The sequence below is a fragment of the Rana temporaria genome, chromosome 5, assembly GCF_905171775.1.
Source record: "Rana temporaria chromosome 5, aRanTem1.1, whole genome shotgun sequence".
Taxonomy (NCBI): domain Eukaryota; kingdom Metazoa; phylum Chordata; class Amphibia; order Anura; family Ranidae; genus Rana; species Rana temporaria.
The window spans coordinates 423019642-423030310 of NC_053493.1; positions in this window are offsets into that span (position 1 = coordinate 423019642).

Sequence of the window (10669 nt, forward strand, 5' to 3'; positions counted from 1 at the left end):
TCTGAAAACATTAATTACATGTTCTTTTAAACTTTAGTTTCACTTTTTGAATTCGGCTGCACCATAATCTCACAATATCTCACGAGATTACAGGCAGTCCACCCACTTTTACACAGATCTCAGCCGTTTTCAGAGAAAAAACTTCACCTCTGTTCACCATCTGAGAACTGAAGTTCTCAGTTTATTAAACCGGCTGCAGAGGAGATAATTCTCCTCATGAGAACTGCCGTGAACTGCTGTGAACTGAACGGAGAAAAAAAACTTCACAGTTTATTAAACGGACACCATAATGTGTAACAGAAAAAAAATATATCCTGATCACTTTCCCAGAGTCACAATGGTAAGATCCCTTGAGCAGTGTAATCAAGATAGTAGTCAAGCTATCTACAATTTCTTACCACCCCTTAAACCCCAAACTCACATTACCATACCCCCATTCAATGATAAGACCAGACAAGAGTTTGGAGTATAAATGGCCATAACAGCCTTTTATTATTAACCAAAATATTTTAATAATTTCCAAATAACCTTTGTAACGACACTTTTAAACACACAGCCTGTTGGTCTTTGACGGCACCCCGAACTTCACATTTCTACCACCACACTGCGGGACCTGTTTACCATACCAGGCCTCCAGCCTAATCACCAGCTCGGAGACAACCCCTTTTCCGCAGTGCAACCAATACCGTATTCCAGCAGACACCGTTCCACTGGAATACCCCAGAGGGGCCCATACCACGGATGAGCCCCCCACCACTTCCATCACATCTGTTTTCTGCCACCATCAAAGACCAAAGACACCGCTGCTATGACGACCCGAAATCCATTCATCCTGAAATAAAAGAAAACAAACGCAACACACAAAGACAAAACTGCTTCCTTCTGTCTCCCTCACCAACTGAAAATGTTCCCGGAGTTGCTAAGGGCCACATCTGGCCCCCGGGCTCTGGTAGTTTCCTGTGTCCCTATGGACAACAATGAAAACATATATTTTTTTCATTCCAGTCCTCTCTCCGGGATTCTTCTTTGCAATTCAGAATCTACAGCAGCTTCCAGACCCAGCAGAGCCTTCTTGTTTCACAGGACATTGGACGATATATATCTGTCTACAAAACCGTGAGTTGTTCTTCTACCTTTTTTGTGAAATGTTGCAATAATATTTTTGGTAAAGGTAGGTAGGGATAGATTTGTATTGGGTGCTTCATCCATCCTTATTTTATACATTTTGTGTTTTTTGTAGACGTGAACAACCAAAAATGAGTACATCCAAAAAAGCAAAATTAAAAACAGATAGTGGAACATCATTCCAAGAGACCTGGACACAGTCATTTGGAGTGATTGAACGCAATGGGAAAGCGTTATGTGTTCTGTGTAGTGAAAGTGTGGTATCTCGCACATCAAGTGTCAAAGGTCATTTTGATACCAACCACAAAAGTGTTGCCGAACTTGGTGTAGCTGAAAGAAAAGAGTTTCTTGATGGGAAATTGAAGAGATATCACTGTCAGTATCGTAGTTTTTGCAACTATCTTTCTAAAACAAATTATCTGGCAAATGCCAGCTTTGAAATTTCACTGTGCATAGCAAAACATGGAAAGCCCCTCTATGATGGCGATTTTATCAAAACGGCCATGTTGGCTGTGAGTAATTCCCTTTTTCATGAATTTCCAAACAAGGACAAAATTAAGCAACGAATCTCTGAAATGCCACTTAGCAGAAATACTTTAATAATGCCAAGCCAAGGCATCTTTTTTTTTTTACTTGGAAAAACCAACTTTATTCAGTCAAAGCACATAATACAAAGCAGGTCAAACACATTTTTCAATAAAAATACAATGTCATACGGTGAAATGCATGTTCATCTTGTTCACTCTTATACCTCTAGTCATATATTCACATGGTCACCAGGGCAAAGGAACATTTTAATATGGAACAACCTCCGGGCAAGTCATGATTAGACACACGCCTCCCCATCCTCTAGCCATCTATCCCAAACCTTGAAAAACTTTTGTGTGGCACCCCTGTGTGTGTAAATCAGCTTCTTAAATGGCAAGGTGTCATTAACAGCCTTTTTCCACATCGGTAGCGTGGGGGGTAGGGCCTGCATCCATCTCTGAGCAATTACCTTTCGAGCTAAGAATAGGGTTTCCAAAATGAAAATTTTGTGATATTTATCCACCTTTACGTCAGGCAGCAGCCCCAGAATACACAGCTTAGAGTCAAGTACCACAGGGGACCCCATATTGTCATGCAGAAAGCGGACAACCTGCGTCCAGTAAGTCTGAATATTTGGACAGCTCCAAATCAGATGGTAAAATGTGCCACTTGTGGACTGACACAGACGACAGGTCGGATCGGGTGTGCTTTGGAATTTGGCCAGTCTCAGAGGTGTCAGGTAGGCTCTGTGAACAATGTAAAGTTGCGTCAGTCTGTCTGACAGTTTAGGTGATGCAGCATTGGTCCCCTCAAGTATCTCATCCCAGTCCGCCCCCTCTATTGGGCCTACATCCCGTTCCCAGGCCATCTTAGCTTTCTGAGTAACGGCTATTGTACCCCGATGCCTAATGGTGCGGTAAGCCAAGGCATCTTTACCAATGCCCAGCCAAGGCATCTTTACCAATGCCCAGCCAAGGCATCTTTACCAATGCCCAGACAAGGCATCTTTACCAATGCCCAGCCAAGGCATCTTTACCAATGCCCAGCCAAGGCATCTTTACCAATGCCCAGCCAAGGCATCTTTACCAATGCCCAGACAAGGCATCTTTACCAATGCCCAGCCAAGGCATCTTTACCAATGCCCAGCCAAGGCATCTTTACCAATGCCCAGCCAAGGCATCTTTACCAATGCCCAGCCAAGGCATCTTTACCAATGCCCAGCCAAGGCATCTTTACCAATGCCCAGACAAGGCATCTTTAAAAAATGCCCAGCCAAGGCATCTTTAATAATGCCCACCGCTCTGCTGGGTCTGGAAGCTGCTCTAGATTCGAATCTACAAGAATTGCAAAGAAGAATCCAAAGGGCTAAAATGAAAAGAAACAAAACATTTTTCATTGCATCTTTACCAATGCCCAGCCAAGGCATCTTTACCAATGCCCAGCCAAGGCATCTTTAAAAATGCCCATCAATGGCATCTTTAATAATGCCCAGCCAAGGCATCTTTACCAATGCCCAGACAAGGCATCCTTACCAATGCCCAGACAAGGCATCTTTGAAAATGCCCCGCAATGGCATCTTTAATAATGCCCAGCCAAGGCATCTTTACCAATGCCCAGACAAGGCATCTTTAAAAATGCCCATCAATGGCATCTTTAATAATGCCCAGCCAAGGCATCTTTACCAATGCCCAGCCAAGGCATCTTTACTAATGCCCAGCCAAGGCATCTTTACCAATGCCCAGCTAAGGCATCTTTACCAATGCCCAGCTAAGGCATCTTTGAAAATGCCCAGCAATGGCATCTTTAACCACTTGCCCACCGGGCCTATTCTGGCACTTCTCTCCTTCATGTAAAAATCACAATTTTTTTGGTAGAAAATTAATCAGAACCCCCCAAACATTATATATTTTTTTTAGCAGACATCCTAGGGAATAAAATGGCGGTCATTGCAATACTTTTTGTCACACCGTATTTGCGCAGCGGTCTTACAAGCGCACTTTTTTTGGAAAAAAATCACTTTTTTGAATAAAAAAATAAGACAACAGTAAATTTTGCCCAATTTTTTTATATATTGTGAAAGATAATGTTACGCCGAGTAAAATGATACCCAACATGTCACGCTTAAAAATTCCGCCCGCTCGTGGCATGGCGTCAAACTTTCTCAAACTTTCTCGATAGGCGACGTTTAAAAAATTCTACAGGTTGCATTTTTTGAGTTACAGAGGAGGTCTAGGGCTAGAATTATTGCTCTCGCTCTAACTATCGCGGCAATACCTCCCTTGTGTGGTTTGAACACAGTTTTCATATGTGGGCGCTACTCGCGTATGCGTTCGCTCGTCGGGACGGGACGCTTTAAAAAAAAATGTTTTTGTTTTCTTATTTATTTTTATTTAGTTTATAATTTTTTACACTGAAATAAAAAAAAAAATGTATCACTTTTATTCCTATTACAAGGAATGTAAACATCCCTTGTAATAGAAAAAAGCATGACAGGTCCTCTTATATATGAGATCTGGGGTCAAAAAGACGTCACATTTCATATTTAGACTTAAATGCAAAAAAAAGAAAAAAAAATGGAAACTGTCATTTTTTCAAATGACAAAAAAAAAATGTTACTTTAAGACGCTGGGCGGGACTGAGCTATGGGGACGGGTGGAGGAGATTTTTCCCTCACTCACATCCCCACACAGCTGCCGAACAGACCCGATCGCCTCCGCCGCTACCGACGGCTCCGATAAGCGGCGGAGGGCGCGGGAGGGGAGGGGCCCTCTCCCGCCACCGATAACGGCGATCTCGCGGCGAATCCGCCGCGGAGACCGCCGTTATCATTAACAGAACCGCCCACTGAAGAGATGGATATCTCGGTTGTGGCAGCAGCTGCTGCCGTTACCGAGATGTCCATCTTAAAAAAAATGACGTATTTTGACTATGGGCGGTGGGCAAGTGGTTAATAATGCCCAGCCAAGGCATCTTTACCAATGCCCAGCCAAGGCATCTTTACCAATGCCCAGACAAGACATCTTTACTAATGCCCAGCCAAGGCATCTTTACCAATGCCCAGCCAAGGCATCTTTACCAATGCCCAGACAAGGCATCTTTACCAATGCCCAGCTAAAGCATCTTTGAAAATGCCCAGTAATGGCATCTTTAATAATGCCCAGCCAAGGCATCTTTACCAATGCCCAGACAAGGCATCTTTACTAATGCCCAGCCAAGGCATCTTTACCAATGCCCAGACAAGGCATCTTTACTAATGCCCAGCCAAGGCATCTTTACCAATGCCCAGCCAAGGCATCTTTACCAATGCCCAGCCAAGGCATCTTTACCAATGCCCAGCCAAGGCATCTTTACCAATGCCCAGCCAAGGCATCTTTACCAATGCCCAGCCAAGGCATCTTTAAAAATGCCCAGCAATGGCATCTTTAATAATGCCCAGCCAAGGCATCTTTACCAATGCCCAGACAATGCATCTTTACCAATGCCCAGACAAGGCATCTTTACCAATGCCCAGCTAAAGCATCTTTGAAAATGCCCAGCAATGGCATCTTTAATAATGCCCAGCCAAGGCATCTTTACCAATGCCCAGCCAAGGCATCTTTACCAATGCCCAGCCAAGGCATCTTTACCAATGCCCAGCCAAGGCATCTTTACCAATGCCCAGACAAGGCATCTTTTACCAATGCCCAGCCAAGGCATCTTTAATAATGCCCAGCCAAGGCATCTTTAATAATGCCCAGCCAAGGCATCTTTAATAATGCCCAGCCAAGGCATCTTTAATAATGCCCAGCCAAGGCATCTTTAATAATGCCCAGCCAAGGCATCTTTACCAATGCCCAGACAAGGCATCTTTACCAATGCCCAGCCAAGGCATCTTTACCAATGCCCAGACAAGGCATCTTTGGAAATGCCCAGCAAAGGCATATTTACCAGCGATCAGCAAATGTATCCTTATCCAAAAATACATGCACAAGTACATTTTGTTGAGATTTGTTTTCAATAAAAGAAAAATTGTTTAATAGAAAGCTCTGTTATTGTGTTTTTCTTTTAAAACAAAAGCTGTTAATTAGTTTGGACAAGTGTATGAGTTGTTTTTTTCTAAACGAAAACCTTGGTATTCATGTTTAATTGCAGTGTTGGCACTTCAAAAAAATTATGGTTTTGTGTTGCAGTTTGGGCACTCGGTTTCAAAAAGGTTCGCCATCACTGCCCTAGAGAATAAAATGGCGATCGTTGCAATACTTTCTGTCACACCGTATTTGCGCAGCGGTCTTACAAGCGCACTTTTTTGGTAAAAAATACACTTTTTTTAATAAAAAAAAAAAGACAACACTAAAGTTAGCCCGATTTCTTCTATATTGTGAAAGATAATGTTACGCCGAGTAAATTGATACCCAACATGTCACGCTTCAAAATTGCGTCCGCTCGTGGAATGCCGACAAACTTTTACCTTTTAAAATCTCCATGGGCGACATTTAAAAAATTCTACAGGTTGCATGTTTTGAGTTACAGAGGAGGTCTAGGGCTAGAATTATTGCTCTCGCTCTACCGGTCGCGGCGACACCTCACATGTGTGGTTTGAACACCGCTTCCATATGCGGGCGCTGCTCATGTATGTGTTCGCTTCTGCGCGCGAGCTCGTCGGGACGGGGCGCGTTTTCTGGCTCCTAACTTTTTTGGCTGGCTCCTAGATTCCAATCAAATTTGTCAAACCCTGCACTAAGACGCACAGAACGGGTCACACAGAATAGAAACTGATGGACAAGCAGATACATTTTCCCTATAAAGGACACTCTTCTTGCGGTAACATGGCAGCATACTACCTCATGTATGCTTCCATGGATTGGATCTGGAAAAGAAAAATTACGGTAAGTATTTGATACAATTTTCAAATTTTGCTGCCCCCTATTGGTACAAAATATATATGAAAACTCCTTGCAGAGGTCTATGGACACGGGAAAGCATTTGCCCCTTAGGAGACACTTTTGCTGCCCTCTAGTGGAAAAAAAAAATCAATGAAGGGCCGATGGGTGTACGAAAAATGTTCCCCATATACACATTGCAATAATTCCTCCAATGGCTTATGGAATACTAAATCCCCCCCATTAGTCAAAAGAGAGATACCAAGCACCCATCATCCATACAGTGACACTGGCGACACAGGTTGCCGCTCATAAATTAAAAAAAAAGTATAAATGTATATAAATAAAAATATAAATATCTTTCTTTATAAATAAAAGCCTTTTGTTATAAAATAAGGGCTAGATTCAGGTAGGGGCGCGCATAGTTACGGCTGCGCAGCGTATCGTATTTACGCTACGCCGCCCGTAAGTTAGAGAGGCAAGTGCTGTATTCACAAAGCACTTGCCTTCTAAGTTACGGCGGCGTAGCGTAAATGGGGCCGGCGTAAGCGCGCCTAATTCGAATGTGGATGAGGGGGCGGCGTGTTTTATGTTAATTCTTGGTGACCCGACGCGATTGACGTTTTTTCCCGAACGCCGCATGCGCTGTCCGTGGAATTTCCCAGTGTGCATTGCTCCAAAGTACGCCGCAAGGACGTCATTGGTTTCGGCGTGAACGTAAATTACGTCCAGCCCTATTCGCGGACGACTTGCGCAAACGACGTCAAAAATTCAAATTTCGACGCGGGAACGACGGCCATACTTAACATTGCGTGCGCCTCCTAATAGCAGGAGTAACCTTACGCCGAAAAAGCCTAACGTAAACGACGTTAAAAAATTGCGCCGGGCGTACGTAAATTTGTGAATCGGCGTATCCAGGCCATTTGCATATTCTACGCCGAAAACGACGGAAGCGCCACCTAGCGGCCAGCATAAATATGCACCCTAAGATACGACGGTGTAAGACACTTACGCCAGTCGCATCTTAGGCTAATGTCGGCGTATCTTGCTTTCTGAATACAGAAAGAAGATACGCCGGCGCAGATTAGAATTTACGCGGCGTATCTATAGATACGCCGGCGTAAATTCTCTCTGAATCTAGCCCTAAATATACAAATCTATTGAATAGTGCTAACTAAACAGCAACACTAGAGAGCTCTACATACAGTAAATTTCCATAGTAAGACCGCCATCTAGTGGTATTGTACTATTATTGCATAACTAATACGGTATTTATGACCAAATTGGTGATTGTTTATCTTCTTGCCAATGTCCTTCGAGGTCCGGGACTCATGACCAAGGGCATTAACATCCTGGGTGATCCTCTGCAGGATCTGTTGTTTCCTGGCCCTGCTGGTCTGGGCACTCTGGGCGCCATGAAGGAAAACATCAAACTTCTCTATAGCAGAGAAAATTTTCTTCCTCCTGTCCCTCTCAATCTGAACATCAGCCATGGCTCCGCGCAAAAGTACTCTGCTCCAGGGGGAAGAGAAGAAAGCTGGTGTACTTTTGCACCGGACGGGCGTATGGCTGGGCGTATTTATGCGCTCGGCGTAAGCCGGTGGGCCGGCGTATCCCAGGAAGTTGCGCTGGCGTGGTTATGAGCATGCGCACAGGGGAGCGGTCATACGTCCACGTCACTGCACATGCTCCGTTCATGATACGCCGGGCGTAAAACACTGCTCCACGCTCGGACCATCATTTGCATGGGGTCACGCCCACTTCCACCTACGCCGGCTTACGCTTACGAATTTACGTTACGCCGGCGAAACGTTGGGAGCATTTGCTTTGTGAATTCCATGCTTGCCTCTGTGCGCAACGTCGGCGTAGCGTAAAGAAGATACGCTACGGTGGCATAAATATGCGCTTTATTTAATATAACTTTATTGACAAAAGAACCAAGGAAATCTCGTGCATCGGCTCAAAAGTCTGTCTTTGTAAAATTTACAGAACCAGATTCAAATCCCATGGTCACAAGGGTGTCCTAATCGGCGGAGCCATATGTGTTACCCCTTGTATAAAGGGCCGGTCCAGTAGCGGTGCATCAATAGTGGGCGCAGGAGCGCCGCCCCCTCTCTCCTGCACCACCACTGAAACAATACACAGATTCCTGCATTGCATGAATCTATGCATTGTCGCCGGCGCTGCTGCTGCCCACTATTCAGATGTCCGCTCCCCTGGTGAGCGCCGGCCATCTGAATAACAGCAGTTGGTTGGCTTTGGAAGTGTCTATTAGAGCCAGTGGCTCTGATAGGCTTCCCGATCACAGCTCTCAGGCTCTAATCGGCTTCCAAATAGTTAACCAGGGGACGCACGGGGTGTGCGTTCCCTGTTTAACACTGACACGTGTCTCAGCCAATCAGGTTCACCGGGTCTGGTTACCGGTAACCTAATTGGCTGAAGCGGCATCGAGGGACAGTGAAAGGAGGATGGCTGACCCGAGAAAGGTAAGTGCCGGGCGGGGGGAGGGGGCATTTTGGTGGTATTTGAGGGGGCAATCTGTCAGCATTTTACAGGGCAAAATGGCGGCAATTGATGGGCACAGTGGCAACAATTGATGGACACAGTGGCGACAATTGATGGGCACAGTGGCTGCGTTTGGCATGGCACAGTGGTGACAATTGATGGGCACAGTGGCGACAATTGATGGCACAGTGGCTGCGTTTGATGGCATCTCACAGTGGCTGCATTTGATGGCATGGCACAGTGGCGACAATTGATGGCACAGTGGCGACAATTGATGGCACAGTGGCTGTGTTTGATGGCATCGCACAGTGGTGACAATTGATGGGCACAGTGGCGACAATTGATGGCACAGTGGCTGCGTTTAATGGCATGGCACAGTGGCTGCGTTTGATGGCATGGCACAGTGGCGACAATTGATGGCACAGTGGCTGAGTTTGATGGCATGGCACAGTGGTGAAAATTTATGGGCACAGTGGCGACAATCGATGGCACAGTGGCTGTGCTTGATGGCATGGTACAGTGGCGACAATTGATGGCACAGTGGCAACAATTGATGGCACAGTGGCAACAATTGTTGGCACAGTGGCAACAATTGATGGCATGGCACAGTGGCGACAATTGATGGCACAGTGGCGACAATTGATGGGCACAGTGGGTGCATTTGATGGCACAGTGGCGACAATTGATGGCACAGTGGCTGCGTTTGATGGCTTCTCACAGTGGCTGCGTTTGATGGCATGGCACAGTGGCGACAATTGGTGGCATAGTGACTGTGTTTGATGGCATCGCACAGTGGTGACAATTGATGGGCACAGTGGCTGCGTTTGATGGCATGGCACAGTGGCGACAATTGATGGCATAGTGGTGACAATTGATGGGCACAGTGGCGATAAATGATGGCACAGTAGTGGCGTTTGATGGCATGGCACAGTGGCTGTGTTTGATGGCATGGCACAGTGGCGACAATTGATGGCACAGTGGCTGCGTTTGATGGCATGGCACAGTGGTGACAATTGATGGGCACAGTGGCGACAATCGATGGCACAGTGGCTACATTTGATGGCATGGCACAGTGGCAACAATTGATGGCACAGTGGCAACAATTGATGTCATGCCACAGTGGCGACAATTGATGGCACAGTGGCGACAATTGATGGGCACAGTGGGTGCATTTGATGGCACAGTGGCTGCAATTGATGGGCACAGTGGCTGCAATTGATGGGCACAGTAGCTGCGTTTGATGGGCACAGTGAGGCTGCAATTGTTTTTTGTTTGTTTTTTCGTTTGTTTGCGACCCCCAAAAAATTTGGAGCACCAGCCGCCACTGGGCCGGACCAAAGAATGCGAAGCAAGCGGCCTTTGAAAAAAACACTGACAAGGCTGAAGTCTGACCCTTGATTGTAGTCAAGGCCAGCTTTATTTCTACCCCCAACTGTAGGAAGGCAAGAATTCTCCCTATGACAAACTTCCGAGGATGCCATCCTTTGGTTTGACACCAGGAAATATAGGCCCTCCGTGCCTATAATAAATGGTCCTGGAAGCTGGCTTCCTTGCATTAATCAGGGTAGCTACCACTGACTGAACCTGAAAAGCCCCCGATTCTGTAGAACGTGGGCTTCAATAACATACCAGGATCTTCTGGGCCATGCTGG